General features: G+C 48.0%; 1 protein-coding gene across 20 annotated transcripts in view; it reads left to right on the top strand.

The window, feature by feature from the left end:
- The window catches only part of GGTA1 (glycoprotein alpha-galactosyltransferase 1 (inactive)), a 57,371-nt gene that overhangs the window by 11,833 nt on the left and 25,511 nt on the right, over positions 1-20,027 (top strand). For 18 of the 20 annotated variants that reach the window (XM_072777751.1, XM_072777744.1, XM_072777762.1 and 15 more), the window contains one exon: positions 16,855-16,969. The exons of 1 other annotated variant lie outside the window; for it this stretch is intronic. The gene's annotated coding sequence lies outside the window, so the exon portion shown is untranslated. Of the gene's footprint in view, positions 1-15,760; positions 15,891-16,854; positions 16,970-20,027 lie in introns of those variants that run through there. One more of the 20 variants, XM_072777749.1, reaches the window with a different exon arrangement.

Here is a 20,027-nt window from a genome sequence, read left to right as displayed (position 1 = left end):
TTGAAAGACCCTCCTCTTTTCCTGTGGTGTTCAGAGCAGTGATAGGAACAGGGCTGACCCCACACCTGGCATCTTGTGCTGCATCTCATTGATCTGCTTTCCAGGAGGTCATCCTCTCCAGGGCCAGCCAACGAGGGCCCCGGCTACTGAATCTGGTGCTCGGCAGCCTGGGGCAGTAGCCAGACCCCGCATCCATCTGCTTTGGGGAAGTATCCTAGGATTTTCCGCCATCTGTGCTACAGTTTTCTTTTCCTGCTGTGCTTGGCTGCACCTGAGCTTCTGATTTCCTTTCTCTGAGGGATGGGGCTGGATGTGGCTGGCAGGGCCAGTAGGGCTGTCTGGTGAGACAGGGAAGTGATCCAGAAACCAGAGTGATAATAAAAGAACAGCTCACACTCACTGGGCGTTTACCCACTTCAGATGCTGGCTACCCACTTCAGCTCTGCGGGAGCCCTGGCTTTTCGCCATCTAGAAACCCCAGTTTTGGAATTGAGGAAACTGAGTCACCACCCAGAATGAACAGATTAACGGTGTTGAGGTGCTCTTGTGACTGTACCTCTGATGCCTGACTGAGAGTGGTAAAAGGTTTAGAAAGGTTTAGAAATTTCCCAGGGGCCACATTAGGAGAGATCTGGGAACCAGATACAGAAGTTGTGAGCTGGTGGAAATCTAATAGATGCCCTATCTACCTCCCCATGTTGTCTGGATGAGAACCTGAGGATGGGGTGGTTGTGGGTGGGGATGGGAGGATACTTTCTGAAGATCAGAGCCCTGAGAAGAACTCAAGTTTTTTTTTTTTTTTTTTTTAAGATTTTAGTTATTTATTCAGGAGAGAGACACAGAGAGAGAGAGAGAGACAGAGACAGGAGACAGACAGGAGAAGCAGGCTCCATGCAAAGAGCCTGATGTGGGACTCAATCCCGGGACTCCGGGATCACACCCTGAGCCAAAGGCAGACACTCAGCTGCTGAGCCACCCAGGTGTCCCGAAGAACTCAGTTTTTGTTTTTTGTTTTTTTTAAATTTTTATTTATTTATGATAGTCACAGAGAGAGAGAGAGAGAGAGGTAGAGACACAGGCAGAGGGAGAAGTAGGCTCCATGCACCGGGAGCCCGACGTGGGACTCGATCCCGGGTCTCCGGGATCGCGCCCTGGGCCAAAGGCAGGCGCCAAACTGCTGCGCCACCCAGGGATCCCAGAACTCAGTTTTTGAATCAACATGCTGTCTGCCAGCTGGCAAACGAGGAGTCTTCCATCTTGTGGTGAGGCGTGTATGCCCACATGTCCAAATAGTGGTTAGTACCCCAAAGGAGAGGCATAGGGTGCTTACAAGGGAGGGTAAGAATATAACACAGAAGACTTCCCCTGGGGAGTGACATCATCATCAGAGCCTACAGGACAAGGAGGAGGGCATATGGGTGTGAGGGGGTGGGGGAAAGGCTTCTCAGGCAGAGGCAAGAGCATGTGCAAAGGGCTCGAGGCAGGAAGTGGCTCATTTTACAGATGAGGATGCCAAAGCCCAGAGATGGAAACTTACCTAATTTAGTGCCTCAAAGAATTTCCTGTCCCCTCCCTGCCTTTTCTTTAAAACTTTTTTGGGATCCCTGGGTGGCTCAGCGTTCAGCGTCTGCCTTTGGCCCAGGGCGTGATCCTGGAGACCTGGAATCGAGTCCCATGTCAGGCTCCCTGCATGGAGCCTGCTTCTCCCTCTGCCTGTGTGTCTCTGCCTCTGTGTGTGTGTGTGTGTGTGTGTGTGTGTGTGTGTGTCTCATGAATAAATAAATAAAAATCTTAAAAAAAAAACCCACAAAACTTTTTTTAAGGAAAGATGCAAGAGGGAAACAACTAATTGAACAAAGGAGTTAGTGGCAGAGCTGGAATTATCAGGATCCTTTGTCCCTCACCTCTTTTAGAATTTTAGAATTCCCATGTATCTGGGAATTTTAGAAAACCATGTATCTGGCTATTCCCTAACTGTGTGACCTTAAATAAGACAGAACCTCTTTAAGGCTCTGTTTCTTCATCTGTGAAATGGAGCCCACCTTCTTGCTCTGAGGATTTCACACGGATCCCTGTGAAAGAGCTTTGTGCCTGCCAATGTAGGACTTAGATCTGGGGTCCATGGGGCTACTGGGCTCCTTTCCCCTGCCTTTCAAGGCCGCCCCTGAGCTGCACATCTGAAGGATCCTCTTTCCACCCCACTGTTGTATGTAATCTGGAAACCTACCACTTAGTATTAACTACATTAACTACCTTTGGTACCACCACTCTCCAAGCCACCACCAGGACACACATGAATCTTGAACAGGGAACTTCTGAGATAAAAAGGAAGAAGCTTGTGAGTACTTACTATGCGCCCAACATCTCAGTGACACTGTACACTTTACATTTAGCCCCCACAGTAACGCAGAGGGCCCAGGAACCAGGAAAGGTAGACACAGTTGGCTTAGGATAGAGGGCATCTGGCAGGTAGACACATCAGCTGCCCTTCCAACCAATATCCTTTAAATATCAACAGTTATTTGGTGTGAGGGGTGTTGGAGGAAATGGATTTGCACTGAACACAAATGGCAGGCCTTTTCTGGATTCGTAATTCTTTCTGCCTGAGAAAGTATTTCCAGAAGCAGGAGGGAAAGAAATTTACAGGCAAAGTCACTTTCCCAGCTGTCTGTGTGTTAATGTCCTGAAGAAAACACGGGCTGTCCCCCACTTTTCTGTAGTGTTCTTTTGTCTTCAGTTTGCATTTGAACTTTCCCAAGCCAGCCAGCTTCTTGGGAAGCTCTTTAGGGGATTCTATTTTGGCCCTGTTTTTATTTGAAATTTATTTAAATATAGGTGAGAACAACTAGTCTTAAAGAAGGGAAGCACTCTGCCTGTCCTTTATTTTGACTCAGTGGCTTGCTGTATACTAGAGTTGGCATCCTTGGACTTGGCTCCTTTCATTAATTAAATACATAAAGTATTGCTTCCATTTACATAAAAGGCAACAATGCATTTTTGGGAAGTATCAGAGAACTGCCAGATTTATTTAATTAAATAGCTTTTTGTCCATTTTTGAAAGTAATTTATTCTCATTGTAGGATATTTCAAATGTGGAGAAGTGGAAAGAATAAAGTGATGGCTCTGCCACAATCGTATCACATGATTCACCCACTACCACATGAATCTAGTTCTGGCCAGTATTTTTTTTTTTTTTTATTGTTGTGAAATATACATAACAAAATTTACCATTATAACACTTTTTGGGTGTACCATTCAGTAGCATTAAATACATTTACATCATTGTGCAACCATCACTTCCACCCATCTCTGGAGCATTTCCATCCTCCCAAATGGAAACTCAATACCTGTCAGGCAGTAACTGCCCGTTCCCTCTGTGCCCCAGTTCCTGGCAACCACCACTCTACTTTCTGTCTCCAAGAATTCAGCTACCCTAGGCACCTCTTCTTTTTCTTTTTCTTTTTTTTTGTATATTTTTATTGGAGTTTGATTTGCCAACATATAGTATAACACCCAGTGCTCATCTCGTCAAGTGCCCCCTTCGTAGGCCCCTCATCTAAGTAGCATTGTCCAGTCTTTGTCCTTCAGTGTCTGGCTTATCTCACTGGGCATAATGTTTTTAAGATTTTTAAAAAAGATTTTATTTATTTATTCATGAGAGACTCACAGAAAGAGAGGCAGAGACATAGGCAGAGAGAGAAGCAGGCTCCATGCAGGGAGCCCAATGTGGGACTCGATCCCGGGACTCCAGGATCACGGCCTGACCCAAAGGCAGACACTCAACCGTTGAGCCACCCAGGCATCCCAAATGTTTTAAAGATTTATCTCTGTTGAAGCAGGTGTCACAACCCCCTTCATTTTCAAGGTTGAATAATATATCATTGTGTGTATATACCACACTTAATGTCTATCCGTTCGTTCATCAGTGGACACTTGAGCTGTTCCCACTTTGCTGGCTATTGTAAATAATGCTGCTTAGACATTGGTGCACAAATACCTCTTCAAGTCCCTGTTTACATTTATTTTGGATATACACCCAGAAGTGGGATTGCTGGATCATACGACAATTTGATGTTTGAGTTTTTGAGGACCTGCCATACTTGTCCAGTAATTTTGATGTATTAGATCCAGAGTTGAGATTGTAGTCTATGCGCAGTGTGGTATCTGGCTTTCTCATTTAATTTCCTAGTTTATTAACTATTCTTCAAAAATATAGTTTTTTTTTTAAGGTCGTGTATTATTCCATTTAATTACTGTCCACATTTTCCCCTTCCACTCATTGATTACTGCTCTGCAGCAAAATATTTTAAATTATGATGGTAAAATAAATAAGTCTGGTGAGCAGGCTTATGCTGTGTCCATACTTGTTTGAGGAATACTTAACAAAAGTAGGTTGTTGCCTTTAAGGAATTTAAAAATTTCTATTTGGGGATTCTTGGATGATCATGCAATTCAGTGTTTTTTGTTTTTTAAAGATTTATTTATTTATTCATTCGGAGAGAGAGAGATAGGCAGAGAGAGAAGCAGGCTCCATGCAGGGAACCCGACGTGGGACTCGATCCCGGGTCTCCAGGATCACGCCCTGGGCTGCAGGCGGCACCAAACCGCTGCGCCACCGGGGCTGCCCAATTCAGTGGTTTTGAAAGTACGTATAGCCAAGAAACCTTTACTACAAACAAAATAGCACATGGAAGCCTAGTATATGATAGCAGATAGATAAAAAGAGAAGATGATCAAAGAGAGTGTGGATGGGGGCTTAGAGTCCTGCTCTCAAGGTCTCCTCATCTCTGCTCTGTGGTTCCTGAGGGACTTCGGGAGATTCTAAGGTTTTCTAGAACACAGTTTGGAAATCACCAAGGTGACCCAGTGCCTTTTTTTTTTTTTTTTTTTTTTTAAGATTTTACTTATTTGTCAGAAAGAGAGAGCAGCAGCAGGTAGAGGGAGAAGCAGACTCCTTGCTGAGCTGGATATGGGACTCGATCTCAGGACCCGGGGATCATGGCCTGAGCCGAAGGCAGATGCTTAACTATCTGAGCCACCTGGGCATCCACCAGTGTGTTTATTTTAAAGAAGAGAAGACATTTTGAGAGAGGAAGGGACTTGTCTGAGGTTAAGTTCGTTTTGTACTCATTAACTTTTTTTCCCCAACACATAGCACTTACTGCCTGCATGTTGGAATCACTTAGGGAGCTTGTTAAAAATACAGGTTCCAGGGACTCTTTTGGACTCCAAAGCAGTAGATGTGGGGAGAGACCACATCTACTCCACAGTCCACACTGGGTTCAGTGGGGTGCCCCTATTCTATCCCTCTGCATTTGCAAATGCTTGTCCTTCAACTCGAGAGCACTCTTCCCCACCCTCTCACCGTTTGAAGCCAGGTTCAAATGTAGCCCCTTCCTGTTTGAAACCTGGCCACACAGCCCTCTGCAGGATGGCGTCCTCCTTCCTCTGTGGCCCCAGAACAGAACACAGTGCTTCCATCTCCACTTGCACTGACTGCTTTCTTCTGTAGGGAAGGCCTACAGAGGAAAGGCTTGGCTCCTCTACTAGAATATAAGCTCCTTAGGGAGCCTGTATAATTTCTCCATTCCCTATAGCTCTAGGTGTGTGTGTGTGTGTGGGGGGGGGGGTGATTCTTGATTGACCCATTGAATCTGGTACACACCCCATATTTGGAAGATAAAAAATTAGGTAGCCAGCTACTTATGGAAGGTCATATAGCCCACGGGAGTGGTGCCAAGAGTGGCACTGGGTATCCTGAGGTTCAGCCCTCAGCACTGGCCAGCTGCCAAGGAGGACAGCTATCTGGTCTGGGCAGGGAGCACTGGCCCCAGCTGCCTTAACCCTAAGTCTTGTAATTTTCTAAAATTTTCTGAAACCTGGAGAGCTCTACCTGGTTGGTGATTCAGTGTGTCTGTTTAGATGCCTGAAATTTACTTTTTAAAAGTTCAGCATATATAGGATAGGCTGTCGTGTTAGTGCTACTTATTTAGACTGAGCCAGTGCACAGATGCTAAGAAAGCAAGCCTAGTGGGGGATGGCCAGTTAGTCTGCCCTCAGGGATCCTTAGCTGAGGCTGGGGATCAGCCCACATTATACCCAGAGGCAGCTGCTACAAACCCTCCTGTTATTTCAATTTGTGATCCACAACTCAGATGCTTTCCTAATGAGCACACTGGACACACTGGACTTTAAAAATTATTTAATTGGGGAAACAAGTGACTTGTTTTTTATGAGGAATGTTATATGTGGGCTCATACTGCTGAAATCAAAGTATTTATGACACTTAGGTATTTATGATGTACGGATGGGTTAAAGTAGCTAGTATTCATTCCCAGCCCTCGCATGAAGATGGTATAGCGTCCCTTACCCTGCTTACCCTCTGCCAGCCAGAAGCTCTGGGTTCTGTGGGATTGAAGGGGGACAGAATCAGACCTCTGGAATCTTGGCACTTGCCTCCACTGTGAACTCCTTTGGCACCCGGAAAGGCCCATAGATCCTTCTGAGAGTGTTTTAAAATATAAAAAATAGGGGCACCTGGATGGTTCAGTGGTTGAGCATCTGCCTTCGACTCAGGTTATGAACCTGGGGTCCTGGGATCTAGTCCCACATTGGACTCCCTGCAGGGAGCCTGCTTCTCTCTCTGCCTATGTCTCTGCGTCTCTCTGTCTTTTTCATGAATAAGTAAAATATTACAAAAATACATAAAATACGAAATAAATGAGATTATAGAAAAAATGACTCAAATTGAACTATAGTTATTAAAATAGTAATATCAGGGGTTGAATTTCAGCTCACCCAAATGGAAATGTTTCCGCATCTGCAAAATGGGGATGATTACAGAACGAGTTTCACAGAGTTTAGTGAGAATTGATTAATGAGTGTAAAGTGCTTAGAACACAGCCTGGCATGCTGTGCATTCATAGAAAGTAACATTTGCTGCTGCTACTCCTATTATTAATTTTTATATAAAATACTGATGCCTGCTCTTCAGGAATTCACTATCTGCATTGGGAGACTATGTACATACGAGATAATACTTAAAAGGAGAAGTTAAGGTGTAGAAGAAAAGTCTGATAAAGGGCCAAGGGTTGCTCAGAGGGAGTGACATGGCTTCTGGCTGAAAGAGTACCAGGTAGCGGCTAAGCTTTTGGGCTGGCCAGGCTCTGATAGTTCTGGCTCTGACCCTTAACTGTCGGAGCTGGGCAAGCGATATCCTGTCTCTGAGTCCCGATTTCCTTCTCTGTAAAGTGGGGTAACAGCAGAATCTCCTGTTCTGGGTGCTGTGAGCTCCACCTACCTCCTCGCTTCATCTGGCCAATTGGTTAAATCACATGACCTTTATGGCTTGAAGCAAAACCCCCTTCTCATCTTTCTGGCCCACCGTCTGGCCCGTCAGTCCCGAGGTTCAGTGAATCTGACCCATTTCCATCTCTGTCACTGTCTCTGGGCTGATGAATGGGACTGTGTGGCTGGCTCAGTTTAACCCCAGGAAGCCTCCGGTGTTGTTCGGCCACCCTGCGTTTTTATCCTGGTCAGTGTTTCTCCACCCCTTGTCCCTGGCATCTCCTGCTAACCGGGGGGCTCTCAGACTGCACTCCCACTTGCTCTTATCAGGTGATCTCGCTTCTTACTTCATAGGAAATAACGTCTGTAGACAACCACACACTCAACTTCCTTCTCGTTCTTTTGAGATGTAGCTGAACGTTCACCCGTCTTTGGGACTTAAGGAGAAAATTTCTCCAGGACATCAGAGATGTGTTCTTGCCTCCATTCTACTTACCTCTGTTCATGCAAGACTCTTGGTGATGAGAAGGGTGATGGAGGACGGGGAAGAGGGTAGACGAATCCCTAGAGAATCTCCTACTCTGTGTGAGGTGGGCAGTGTATCAAGATGCAGTAGGTTACCTTGCAGCAACAAACACCCCCTAGATGCTAGGGTCCAAACTCATAAAGATTTATTTTCTGTTCTAATTAATATGCACATCCTGGTTCAACTGCTGGCTGTGCCCCTCACTCAAGGAGCCAGGCTGCTAGAACTTACCTTCTGGAATGTACTCCAGGGCACTGAGAAAAGAGAGTCCCAGGGGGGTCTTCCCCTAGCAGTTGAGTAGCTCACTTTTGTTTTGGACAGACTAGTCTAGTCACTAGTCCTCCACCACCAAGGGGACCAGGAGATGAAATCCTACAGTGAGAATGGGGAGAGCTAGAACTAGTTGATGGAATATATCTCCATGGGATATATTTTCTGCTGTGCTAGCTAAGGTGAGCAGCCTGGGTCATGCAGATAGAGCAGCCTGTGGACTTTCCTTTGTGAATGCTAGGAAGCCACACCCAGAGAAAAAACCCCAAAGTCCCTTCTCAGTCCCAGGCGCTAAGCAGAACAGAGAAACACATACCTTGGCATCTCGGGGGTGAACAGAAGCAGAAGCTTGGTGAAGAACGTGGCTATGAAGAGGGCAGGTGAAACCTCCCAAGAGCTAGAGGCCCTAAGCTCGTGGCCAAGGCAAAGACAACAGGGTTGAATTGGGGCTTTCATGTTAGGTTTTTCTTAACAGACTCATGTGATGTGTCCTTAGTGGAGCTTGTGTTAAGTGTTTTTGCTCCATTTCTGATTTTTTTTTAATATTCTATTTATTCATGAAAGACAGAGACACAGAGAGAGACAGAGAGAGAGGCAGAGACATGGGAGAGGGAGATGCAGGCTCCCTATAGGAAGCCCATGCAGGACTCAATCCTGGGACCCCGGATCACGTCCTGAGCCAAAGGCAGACACTCAACCACTGAGCCACCCAGGCATCCCAGCTCATTTCCGAACTGTTTTATGTTTATGCTTGAGTGAGGATGTTTTTTCTGAGTTGGATACCTCTCTTAGCTTCAGCCCATCCATGCTCACCTTTTCCCAGTGACACTTCTGTGCCCACGTCAGAAAGCTTGCCATGGCATCCCCAAATCATTCAAGAACAGTGTCAGGGGAAGGAAAAGACAGTGATGTGGCCATCCCTGACAGAGGCTTCTGGAATTTTCTTGGCCATAAATAAGGAAATTTGGGAAGAGGACCGTTGGCTGCAGCCTCCAGCCCCTCCCTGAGCTCTTTGACTTCCTTGTGCTGTGGTTAAGAGGCTTCCTGTCTTGGAGAGTTGCCAGACATCTGGGCAGCAGCCGTGGTCTCCTCATATTATTGTCAGGAGGCCCTGGATCAGTCGTTTTCATTCCTTAGGGCCTTAGTGTTCTCATGTACAAAATGAAGTAGCTCAGAAGATGGGGGGCATGCTTGAGAGTAGAGTGAATTTGGGTAGTAAGGATATTCCTACAGCCACATGGGCAAGTGGCATGTGAGATTGCTGTCTGATTCCTCCAGAAATCCGGGGAGCTCAGAGTAAGGGAGTGACTGAATGTTGGGGGGCTCCTTTGTTTTTTCTGTCTCATGACATTCACGTCAATCACAGGATGCATTTGGTGACATGATAGTTGGGATTCTGGACTCAGCTTCTCATCAGAGTTACATGAGAGAGAGAGGCTGGCCATCTTGGCTAATCCTTGTAGATCTAGTGGGCTGAGCAGTGCCTGGCACCAATATTGGTGCCAATATTGACACTAAGTCAGTACATATTTAATGAATGAATAAGCAAGTGAATACATAATTCTCTTTAACATTGAGTGAATCAGTGACTTTCAGACTTCTGAAAAGTTCTGGCTCCGGAACTTTTGGAGCAGAAACAGGCTGGAGAAATTCTTGGCTCAATCCAAACACAGCTTCTCATCCAAATTGAGTCACCCTGTGCAAGTCACCAGATTCCTCTGCTGGTGGACAGAGTAGCACTCACCCTGCCTCACAGGCTAAGGAGGCTCCAGCAGATGGAAGATATGAAAATACCTCATCCAAAGGAAGGACTGGTTGTTTTTAGGACCCTGGAACATGGTGGACTCATGGAGAACACAGAACGGGTGATCCTAGAGCCTGTGATATGGAGAGTTCTAGGATAATCATGATTAGGAATTATGTAGCTGACATTGGGTACTTTTTCCAACATCAGGCCCTGTGCCAAGCATCTCCTCCACCATGGTTGAAAAGAAAGGCATTGTTACTCTCATTTACAGAGTAGAAAAACCAAGTCTCAGAAAGCTCATGTGATTTGCTCAAGGTCACACATTTAGTCAATGCCTGTCTCACTCCAATGCTTGCTTTAACCTCTGTGCCATGCTGCCTCCTGCCACTATGATGAGGTGGAAACTGTACTTGTCTCTTAGACATCAGTGAAGATAATGCCAGTTCCTTTTTCCTAAGTACTTGCAAGGGACTGGAAGCATTACAGATACTATTGTTCATCCTTTTAATAGCTCAAGGAGTAAGGAATTATTATCTTTACAGATAGGTAAACTGAGGCTCATAGAGTGTGGAGTGCCTTCTCTAGGGTCAAAACAGCAAGTAAGTGGATGGGACTGGGATATGAATCCAGGCCTGCCTCATTCCAAGAACAGGAGAAGAAAAAGCCATCTCCATTGCTATCTCAATTAAGAGTTGTTTTGCTTTTTTAGCTTATGGCTAGGATTCCTAGAACCTCGTCTGTAGAGATTAGTTTTTGAAAGTCTCAACTTATTACAGGAGACCTAGGAAAACCTAGTTGGGGTGGGGGTGGAGTGGGGAGAGAAACAAGATTTGTTTCTTCAGGATTTTTCAGTAAATTCTTAGTTTTTGAATACCTCCTAGCCTGCAAAGAGGAAGCAGCCGAGGCACCAAGCAGGACAGGTGGAGGGCAGGGGTGGAGCAGATACCCATCTGGAGGAGTTGGGCTTGTACCACCTCTGAGCAGCTCTAGGCAAGACTCTGTACCCTGGAGAGGGGGATCCTAAGGGACCAGCAGGTGGTGACACAAGCTTTGGATTCTAGCTGGAAGGGATCTTGAAGAGGACTTCACTGAACTCTATTTTGTTGAACCATTTTTACATAGAGTGACCCTAGGATTTATCCTCCAGACTGGCACACCTTTGAAAGTGAAAGGGGGCACAGGAACATTAACCTGTTAACTGCCTCACAACAGATGTAAACCAGAACTGCCCTAGGTCAAGCAGTCAGTTATGTCCACCTGAGTTTACAGACCTTTCTCAACCAACACCAGGCAAAGGCTTGTAGAAAGGCAAAGCCCAAGTAACAATAATAGGAGGATGGTATGAAAGAAACAAAGAAACAGGAGACTGACCCTGTAGTTAGAGAGAAGTGCTGACTTCTGCCAAGGGACCCTTGCTCAGGCCAGCCTGGGTAGCCTGATAGCTATAGCTGACCTCTAAACAGCATTTGGCGTTTCGAGGGGCACGTGTCCCTCTCACCGGACTTGGACTTGAAAAGTACAGGCTGTGGGTCTGATTCTTTGCATTCCCTCTGTCCCCACCCCATCCTGATGCAGTCCCAGGTCCTGAGGAAATGCCCTCCAAATATGTATTGCTGGAATAAATCCTGGTGGGCACAGCCTTCCTGAAGTGTGGCAGGGAAGATGGGGTTTTGCTTTAAGGGGAAGGAGTAGGGGGCCTTGTCTCTGAGGAACTGTCAGGTTGGGTGGGGAAGGCATGTCTACATGGACAGGTAGAGCTTATCGGCTGTGTGATCTTGTCTGTGTTACGGACTCTCTGAGCATCGGTTCCCTGTCTGGGAAATGAAGAGTATTGTCATTGATTTGTAGTAAGGTTCCAATTAAATTGTGTATGTAAATGAATGATAGCCTTTATTGTTATTAATGACGTTCTAGGAAGCAGAAGTCAGTTCTATACTGAAAAGATGTGCCTTAAACAATCAGGAAAGTCTAGAGATGGGGCTCCTGGGTGGCTCAGTTGGTTAAGCATCTGCCTTTGGCTAGATCACGAACCCAGGGTCCTGGGATCGAGCCCTGCATCTGGCTCCCTGCTCAGCAGGGATCCCACTTCTCCCTCTCCCCCTGCCCTTTCCCCTGCTCATGCTCTCTCTCAAATAAGTAAAATCTTTAAAAAAAAGGAGAAAGTTCTAGAGATGAAACAGTTCTCCATCTCTAGAACCCTTCAAGCAGAGGCTGTCTGGCATGGATGCTGTAAATGGGGAACACCTTTGGAAGGGAGGCTGGCTATCGAGATGCTGGGAGAGTTGACAGGTTGCCAGTGGCATGAAAGCCAAGGGACTTGAACTTCTGCGAATGAGAGTGACTTGTTTACTGCTCTCGTGTCATCTGGCAGACGTTGGCCAGCCAAGGGAACACACAAGGGTGACAAGACTGGGCCTGGCAGTGGGCCCTGCGAGAGACAGGCTCTGCCTCTGAGAGGAAGAACAGCCTGGAAACCTTCCTTTCTCTCCACATGTAATGTTCTCTTACTGGTTCCAGGGCTTCCCACTGTGACTGCATAGAACTTGCCTCTCAGTGGTTCTGATCTCAGCCAGATAAAGCCTTGGGTGAGGCATACCTGTTGGCTCTGACCCCCTCCCCAGCATGCTCTTCCTCCATCCAAAGGCTGGGACCTCCCCTTCTGTCTCTGGTCTTGGGACCCCCATTGTGGCCTAGGGTCTGAAAGCACCAGCTGCTCTTCTACAGGGGTCTGCAGTCAGAGTCTGTGGCTGGGCTTCAGGGGTACCGTTGACCCCTCAAGCTGGGATGCAGTGCAGAGTAGGAGATGCTAGATCAAGCTTTTCATCTGCCAGGAGGTGGGGGGTTGGAGGGACAAGGTGGGTAGTGTGGAAAACAACCCCACACATGCAGGGATTTGCCTGAAGTCAGATGCAGAGCCAGGAACAGAACCTCTGCTGCCACACCTCCATGCCTGGCACTCCTTGGGATTCTCAAGATACCAGCAACCTTGCCCAGAAACATGTTTGTAGCCTTCTCTTCTCTTCCAGAGGCCAGAGGGCACAGAGGTGGTCAGAGGAGAGCATGGCCCCCAACTGGGACTCCAAATGGCCTCACTGGATTCAGCAAGCAGCCCTCACATTGCTGTATTGGCACTGGATCTTTTCCGGCTTTCACTATTCCTTTTGTTCCTGGCTCCCTGCTGCCTCTTAGAGGTGCCCCACTGGTTTCAGGGCGGTGCCTGTTAGGGATGCCCTGCTTTGACTTCTATGCTTCCTCTGCTTCAGCACCCAGCAGACCTGCCTGCTCTTGCCTGCATGCTGGCAACTCCTAAATGGGACTCCTCCCGGCCTCACTCTCTAGGATGCTGCTGCTGAGCTGGCTCTAGCAGGTTCTTTAAACTCAGTGCATCTAGGATAGAGCTCACCAGCTCCCCCCACTCCTGGCCCTTACATTGATTCTTTAGTATCAGCAATACTATTTCACTCCCCTCCTTCACCCAGAAACCTGGGCACCAGCCCAGAGCAGAGCTTGCAAGCATTGGTGAGCGTCTGCTTCACTGGACTCCTTGTGTATTCATCCTGAGCCCACACTGGACACCCCAGGGTTCACACCTAGAGCAGCATGGACTACACTCATCTTTGCCTTGTTCACTTTGTCCCACTGCTCACTTCTACTGTTGCTCTTAACTTTGCCATCCGTGTTTTAAATAGTTAACATTTATTGAATGTGTAGTTGCCACACATCGTTCTAGACATGTGTTGTAACCTATGAAGATGCACAGAACATCAGTAGATCTAATAAGCATGTTCACTTTAGTACAAAATGTACAAAACAGATAGGGTACAAAATAACTCTATCTGCCCCTAATGTTGACATTCTGGTAGAAGAAGAAAGATATTTCAAAGATAAATAAGGGGGCGCCTGGGTGGCTCAGTCGGTTAAGCATCTGCCTTCGGTTAAGCATCTGCCTTCAGCTCAGGTCATAATCCCAGGCTCCCTGCTCAGTGGGGAGTCTGCTTCTCCCTCTCCCTCTGCAGCAGTGCCTGCTTGTGCTCCCTCTCTCTCTCTATGTCAAATAAACAAATTCTTTAAAAAAAAGGGGGGGGGGCAGCCCCGGTGGCCCAGTGGTTGAGCACCGCCTTCGGCCTAGGGTGTGATCCTGGACACCCAGGATCGAGTCCCACATCGGGTTCCCTCCGTGGAGCCTGCTTCTCTCTCTGCCTGTGTCTCTGCCAATCTCTCTCTCTCTCTCTCTGTCATGAATAAATAAATAAAAAATCTTAAAAAAAAGATAAATAAGGAACCTACAAAAAGAAAGTCATTTTAAATCTGAGAATTTCTCCCCAATGAGGTGACACACTTAAGCAAAGTTGAAGGAGAATGTACTTCATGTAACCCAATTCATTCTATCATTCTCAAGCAACAATGTCTTTTGTGACTGCCCTCAACACATTTAGGATGAAACAAATATTGACAACCTGCAAACATTTTGTCTGTAGGGTTCTTTGTCAAGAACACTTAATCCTCACACCTCTGCAGAAGTAATCAGGGTGGGATATTGACCTGCATTTTTCCCAGCCAGAAGTGGTCTTGGGTACCAAGGCAGGGCTTCCCACACCTGGGCTGCAGCCACCTTGGCCATGACTCTGAGGCCCTGCAATCCTTGGCCTTGAGGTGTGGCTTGTGGACAGCTGCTGAATACTGGCTGCCAGCTCATAGATCCATGGGCTGCCAGGATTGGAAGGGCCCTAGTGACCACGAATGATGAGATTAGGCGGCCTGGCCAGGCCAGGTGTCAAGCTCTTACCTGAGAGTCTACCTCCTTCGATCAGCACAGCTACATGACCCGAGGCTCATTTGCTAGGTTCTCTGCCTCTCAACTAAGGAATGACCACGGGTATGTGCTCCTTTGCTTTGAGAGTCTAAGCATGACAGTGCCGTCAGGGATAGAGGAAAATCATGTCAGATCCTTAGGTGAATTGTCTGCTTTCCAGGTTTGCATACTGTGTCCAGCTGTGGTTAACCAGGTTGGAGCCTGGAGCCTGTCACTCAACTGGCCTGTAGATGGTCCCCTGGAAGCAGCTAGGGAAGAAAGAGCAGCATTAGACTCACCAGCCGGCGACCTTGAGCAAATCACTGAGGCTCCCAGAGCCTCCCTCTGTTCTGACCACTTTGTAGGTGATCCCGAGGATCACCAAGAGAGGCTGTTTTGTAAATTGTAACGTGGGAGACCCCTGTGACCTGAGAGAGGTGCTTGCTTGCGAAAAGGACCAGTTTATCTTAGTGTCCAGCCTCTGTTATCTTTCCATTTCACATTGACCATCGCTCCAGACATCTGGATCATTTAATGCAACAGATCATCCCTGGACCCCTAGTGATGTGCTCGGTGGTGCTTGGTATTGGGATGGGGAACCCAAAAGACGGAAAAGGTAGGGCCCGCCCACAATCCTCTGGCCCTTGAGCCAGGGGCTGGAGAAGATAGAATGCCCAAGAGAAGGCAGCTTTCAGAAGAAAGTTTTCTGTTCACTTTTGTTCTTAACAGTCACATGGAAAAGACACATTCGTGATGAATTTTCACAAAGTGGACGTGCCTTGCAAGCACTACCCGGCCTAAGAAGCAACATGACCAACCTCCCAGGAACTCCTTTGGGCCCCTTCCGAGTCTCAGCCACTCCCATCCTGAGTTCTAGCACCACAGATTGGTTTTGACTGTTTCTGATTTTTAAATAAATGAACTCATCCAGGGCTTCTTCCTTTCTACATTACGTACATGACACTCATGCTGTTGTTAGCTGCTGCAGCTGGCTCATTCTCATTGTCATGTATGGCGTCCCACTAGGACAGGACTGATCTGCTCCGATGATGGGCTTTGGGGTTGTTTCCAGTTTTTGCTGTGTTACAAATGTTCCAGTCCGTGTCTCTTGGTGAGCTTACAGACATTTTTCTTTTGCGTCCAGATCTAGAGCATGGTGACTGGGTTGCAAGCACACCTTTTGTTCAGCTTTCCTAGATTTAAGCACGTTGTTGGGACTTCCAGACCCTAACACCATGGCCAACCAGCTCGTGTCCCCAGAGGAAGGGGTATGAAATTTTGTTAAGAACAGCTATAAGATTAGGCATCCCTTGGCGGGGCCCCTGGACTTTGATCCCTCTCCTAAGTCTGGGGTTTCCAGACTGTCCACCCAGGAGGCATGTGGAACCCCTCCGGAGGGCTGAGATGGGGTGGGGGTGGGGGGTTGCTTTGAGCTGCACTTCCCTGCTTCAGCCAAGGCACTCTGTGTGCTCTGTTTTGCTTAGTGGGGTTCTGAGAAGGACTTCCTGTGGTTTTTTTCTCATTAAGAGTTTTAGCTGTTCGACATTTGAAAATCCACTGCTCTAAGGTCCTTTCCAGCTGGACAATTCTATCTTTAGGAGCAGGAGGTGGGTGTGGGAAGGGTTAAGCATTATTCAGCCAAAGAGCAGGGTTGGGCCTCGGTGACCTTTTAAAGTTCTTATAGCTCGGGGTTTCCATGCGGGAGATCTCGTATCTCGTAACATTCTATAAAAGTAGCGTTCAAACAAAACAACTTCTGAAGTTCAAAAGATGTGGAGGGGAGGCTTCACCTTAAGGAATATCTAGATAGCATTTTGACAAGGGTCTTGAGGACTCTCTCCCCTTCTCCCACCCACCCTGCATTTTTTTTTTTTTAATAGACTCCTCCATTGGCTGTTCCTTCTAGTAGTCACTTGGGGATGTCTGGGCTCAGAACAGTTCCCATTTTTGCCAAGGAGTGGGTGACGTGGGCAGCCAGTGTGTCCCTCTCAAGGGTGGTGGCCTCCCCTCCCCCAACACCAGGCCTAGTTTGGGCCTGTAGTTTCGTTTGGTTAGGGAGGCCTGGCTGCTTGTGGGCCCAAAGAGAAACATCTCTGCCTTGGCATGTAGCTCTGAGTCAACAGGCCTTGATAAACAGCCCATTTCCCAGGGCCAGCGAGGAACAAAGCCCCTGGCTGCTGTGGGATCTCTCTGCCCCCCTCTTCCTGAAACAGCTGTTTATTCTTTTGACAGGAGTTGGAGGGCAGCACCTTCCCTTCCTCCAGCCCAGCCTCCTTCTGTAGAGCGGAGCTCAATAGAACTGTGTTGTTTTGCCTTTTACTCTGCGGGGAGAGAAGCAGATGATGAGGTATGTGAAATGTTGGAATGATTTACTTGGGCTTGGTCGGGGTCACTGGGGGAGCTGTGTGGGAGCAGGAGCAGGCTCCGGCATGGACCCACCTGGGGGAGGAAGCAGGCTCTCCCCTTAACCTCTTGCTGGTGCCCCCAGTAGTTCTGGAGGGAGACAAAGTCCTGCTCTCCCTGCTCTAGAAGCAGGAGCTGGTGGGGTGTTGGCTCAGGGACTTCACTGTAAGTTCTGCTTTATTTTGCTCCTGTTCTTGGCAGAACCTCATGGGGGCCATGGCTGGCTGTCAGGGGCTGCGGCTGGGGTTTTCTCTCTAGGATTCCAGGTGACAGCGCAGAGGCAGGAGGGAGCGGGGCTGGCCTCGCGGGTGGACCTAGAGAGCCCTCCCAGGGCAGTGCAGACACTTCATTTACCGTATGTCTCTTGGGAAAACGCTGGCATGGTGACTCCTGGGCCAGGCGGCAAGGAAGAGCTGGCTGGATCCAGGCTTCAGATTTCCTGAAGGGGATTCAGGAAGAGGCACCATAAGAGGTACTGCAGAGGACAGGTTGTTCCGTCTGTGATGGCTGGAGCAACAGTTAGTCGTGTGTTTAGTCTGAGACCTGACTGGTTTCCTCTGCCTGTTGTTTACTCTGACCCTCATAATGGAAAACATCCCTGGAAAGAGCCTTCTATGCACTTTTTCCCCACACAGATTGTCCCACGCTTCTTCCAGTAGGGAGCGTTTCCCTGTAACGCCCTTCATTTCAGTGGGGGATATGGGATAAAGTGCCCCCCCAACCCTCCCCAGCCCCATCCTCTTCGAAGAGCTAGACCTGGTGGGCAGAGGGTCTGATTTTCAAACTCACCCTCTGTGGGAGCCCAGTGACCTCAGCCTGTGCTAAATCTCGTTCCTCAGCTAAACGGCTGCTACTCTGGGGTCATCTGGGTGGTTCAGCCATTGTGGGTCTACCCTCAGCTCGACATGATCCTGGGGTCCTGGGATCAAGTCCCAAAGGGCCTCCCTGCAGAGAGCCTGCTTCTCCCTCTGCCTGCATCTCTGCCTCTGCTTATCTCTCTGTGTGTCTCATGAATAAATAAATAAAATCTTTAAAAAAAAAAGCTGCTACTCTGACCACAATGAGGGACGAATGAGGTGGAGTGGGCGAGGAAGGTCCCATGGCTCACAGAAGGCCCCTGGAAATGGCAACATGGTGGCCAATGCTCACCAGCTGGTCCAAGGAGAAGCTGGCCCTTCAGTGAGTCCGGCCTGTGGGTGACCAGCTCTGGGGCAGTTGTGACCTAAGTGATGATCATGTGATAATCAAGAGAGACAAAATGAGAGGATGTGTCAGAGACCCAGGTGGTTAGTCCATGGATATGCTTTCATGCTTATTGAGAAGAGAGTGGTTAAAAGGGTGGACATTCCCTGGACCTGAACCCCGTCTCCACCACTTTTGCTGTGTGGTAACTGTCAAATTACTTAGCCTTTCTGAGCCCCCATTTTCCTGTCTTTTAAAATGGGGATGATGCTAGAGAGACTTCACAAGGTAATTGTGAGATGTAGCTGAAAGGCTACTGGTGAAACATTTGGTCCAGAGCCTGGCCTAGTTGAATTGGGGAGCATCCAAGTGTTGGAGGGCCTGGAGCTTATTCCATTTTCAGGGCCCTCTTCAAGAAAAAGAATGCAGAGCTGTGAATCCAATTTTAGCATAGAAGTGAAGATTGGGATATGAGAAGAGAGAACATAGCAAGTAATACACACCGACATAACTTCAGTGGGACTAAATTCCAGGAAGCAACATCCAAATAAAATGATGTGAAAATAATATCACGATGATTAGGATGATTTGGCTACTTAATGCATCTGCCGTCCTCAGGCCGCAGAGTGTCGGACTACCTCTTTATCTGATGATGATTCTGCAGTATCATTTTTGATTGAGACAAAGAATGAATCCGTTTGGTCCCTGGCACAGTTAACCAACATTTCTTTTTGTTACTAAGAGTTTAGAAATGTTTCTTCCAGCTTCCCAACTTAATATTGGTGGTTTTCCATCTGTAGATCTTTTGGGTGTTTCTCCCTCTGAGGACCCAGCTCTTGGACCCTGGGGTGGTGGTGAGGGGTGTGGCACGAGGTGGCTGTGAAGCCTGGATCGCCATGACCCCTGGGCAGGACAGAGAGCAGCATCTGAGTCGCGTCCTTGCCCCTTGGGACCCAAATGGGAGGCTCCTGGGTGCTGAACATGGTCTACCTGGGGCAGGTTGTTACTGAGACCCAGGTGGGCTTGCAGGGAGTGGGGTGAATTTATTGGCCCCACCAGCAGCCCCAGGACAGCCCTCAAGACCGGAATGATTCCCCAGATGGGAGCAGCACTCCTTGCTTCTAGCAAACGTAGGGGCCTTCCTGATCTACCTCCCACCCCAACGGAAGATCAGGCCAAGGTTTGCAAGGGGGCAGGACGCCTAGGCTTCATTAGCTTCTGGGTAAGTGAGCCTCTGCTCAGTGCACGCTGGTTTGTGCCCCCACCATTCTGTTGTCACTTCAAATAATCCACCTGGGTGGTGGCAGCAGGAGCTCCCTGTGTCTACATGAGCCACCTGCATACGATGAGATTTCTGTTTGATTTCTCTTCCATGTCCTGGGTCAATCAGGAAAGACTCTCCTGGAAGGTGAAGTATCAGAACTTGTTTCACAGACAGGGAGACTGAGGCCAGAGAAACTCGTGACTCCGGTTTACCAAACCGGCTTTGTGTGGGAGCTACAGGTGTCTGGTCTGTAGGTCTGCTACAGGTGTGAACCTCACTTCCTCTCCTGCCCACCATGAACACCAGGCACTGGGGGCAAACGCACTGAGTAGTTGTGTCCCGAGCTGGGGGCAGTGGGAAGAGGAGCTCTCATGACGGTCACTGATCGGGGTCGGGGTGGGTTTCACTCCGACTCTTCTGTGTGATGCAACCCTGGAGGACCGCTCTCTCAGATAAAGTCACAGCTATATTTGAGAGCCATGAATTTCAGAACCTCTCCCATGAAGAAGCATCATCATCCCGATGGCTGCCATCTGTGGAGCACTTACTGACCACT

This window comes from Canis lupus, chromosome 16 (genome assembly GCF_048164855.1).
Source record: "Canis lupus baileyi chromosome 16, mCanLup2.hap1, whole genome shotgun sequence".
Taxonomy (NCBI): domain Eukaryota; kingdom Metazoa; phylum Chordata; class Mammalia; order Carnivora; family Canidae; genus Canis; species Canis lupus.
Note: the sequence above shows the minus strand (reverse complement) of the source record. Positions and strands in the feature narration are given on the sequence as shown.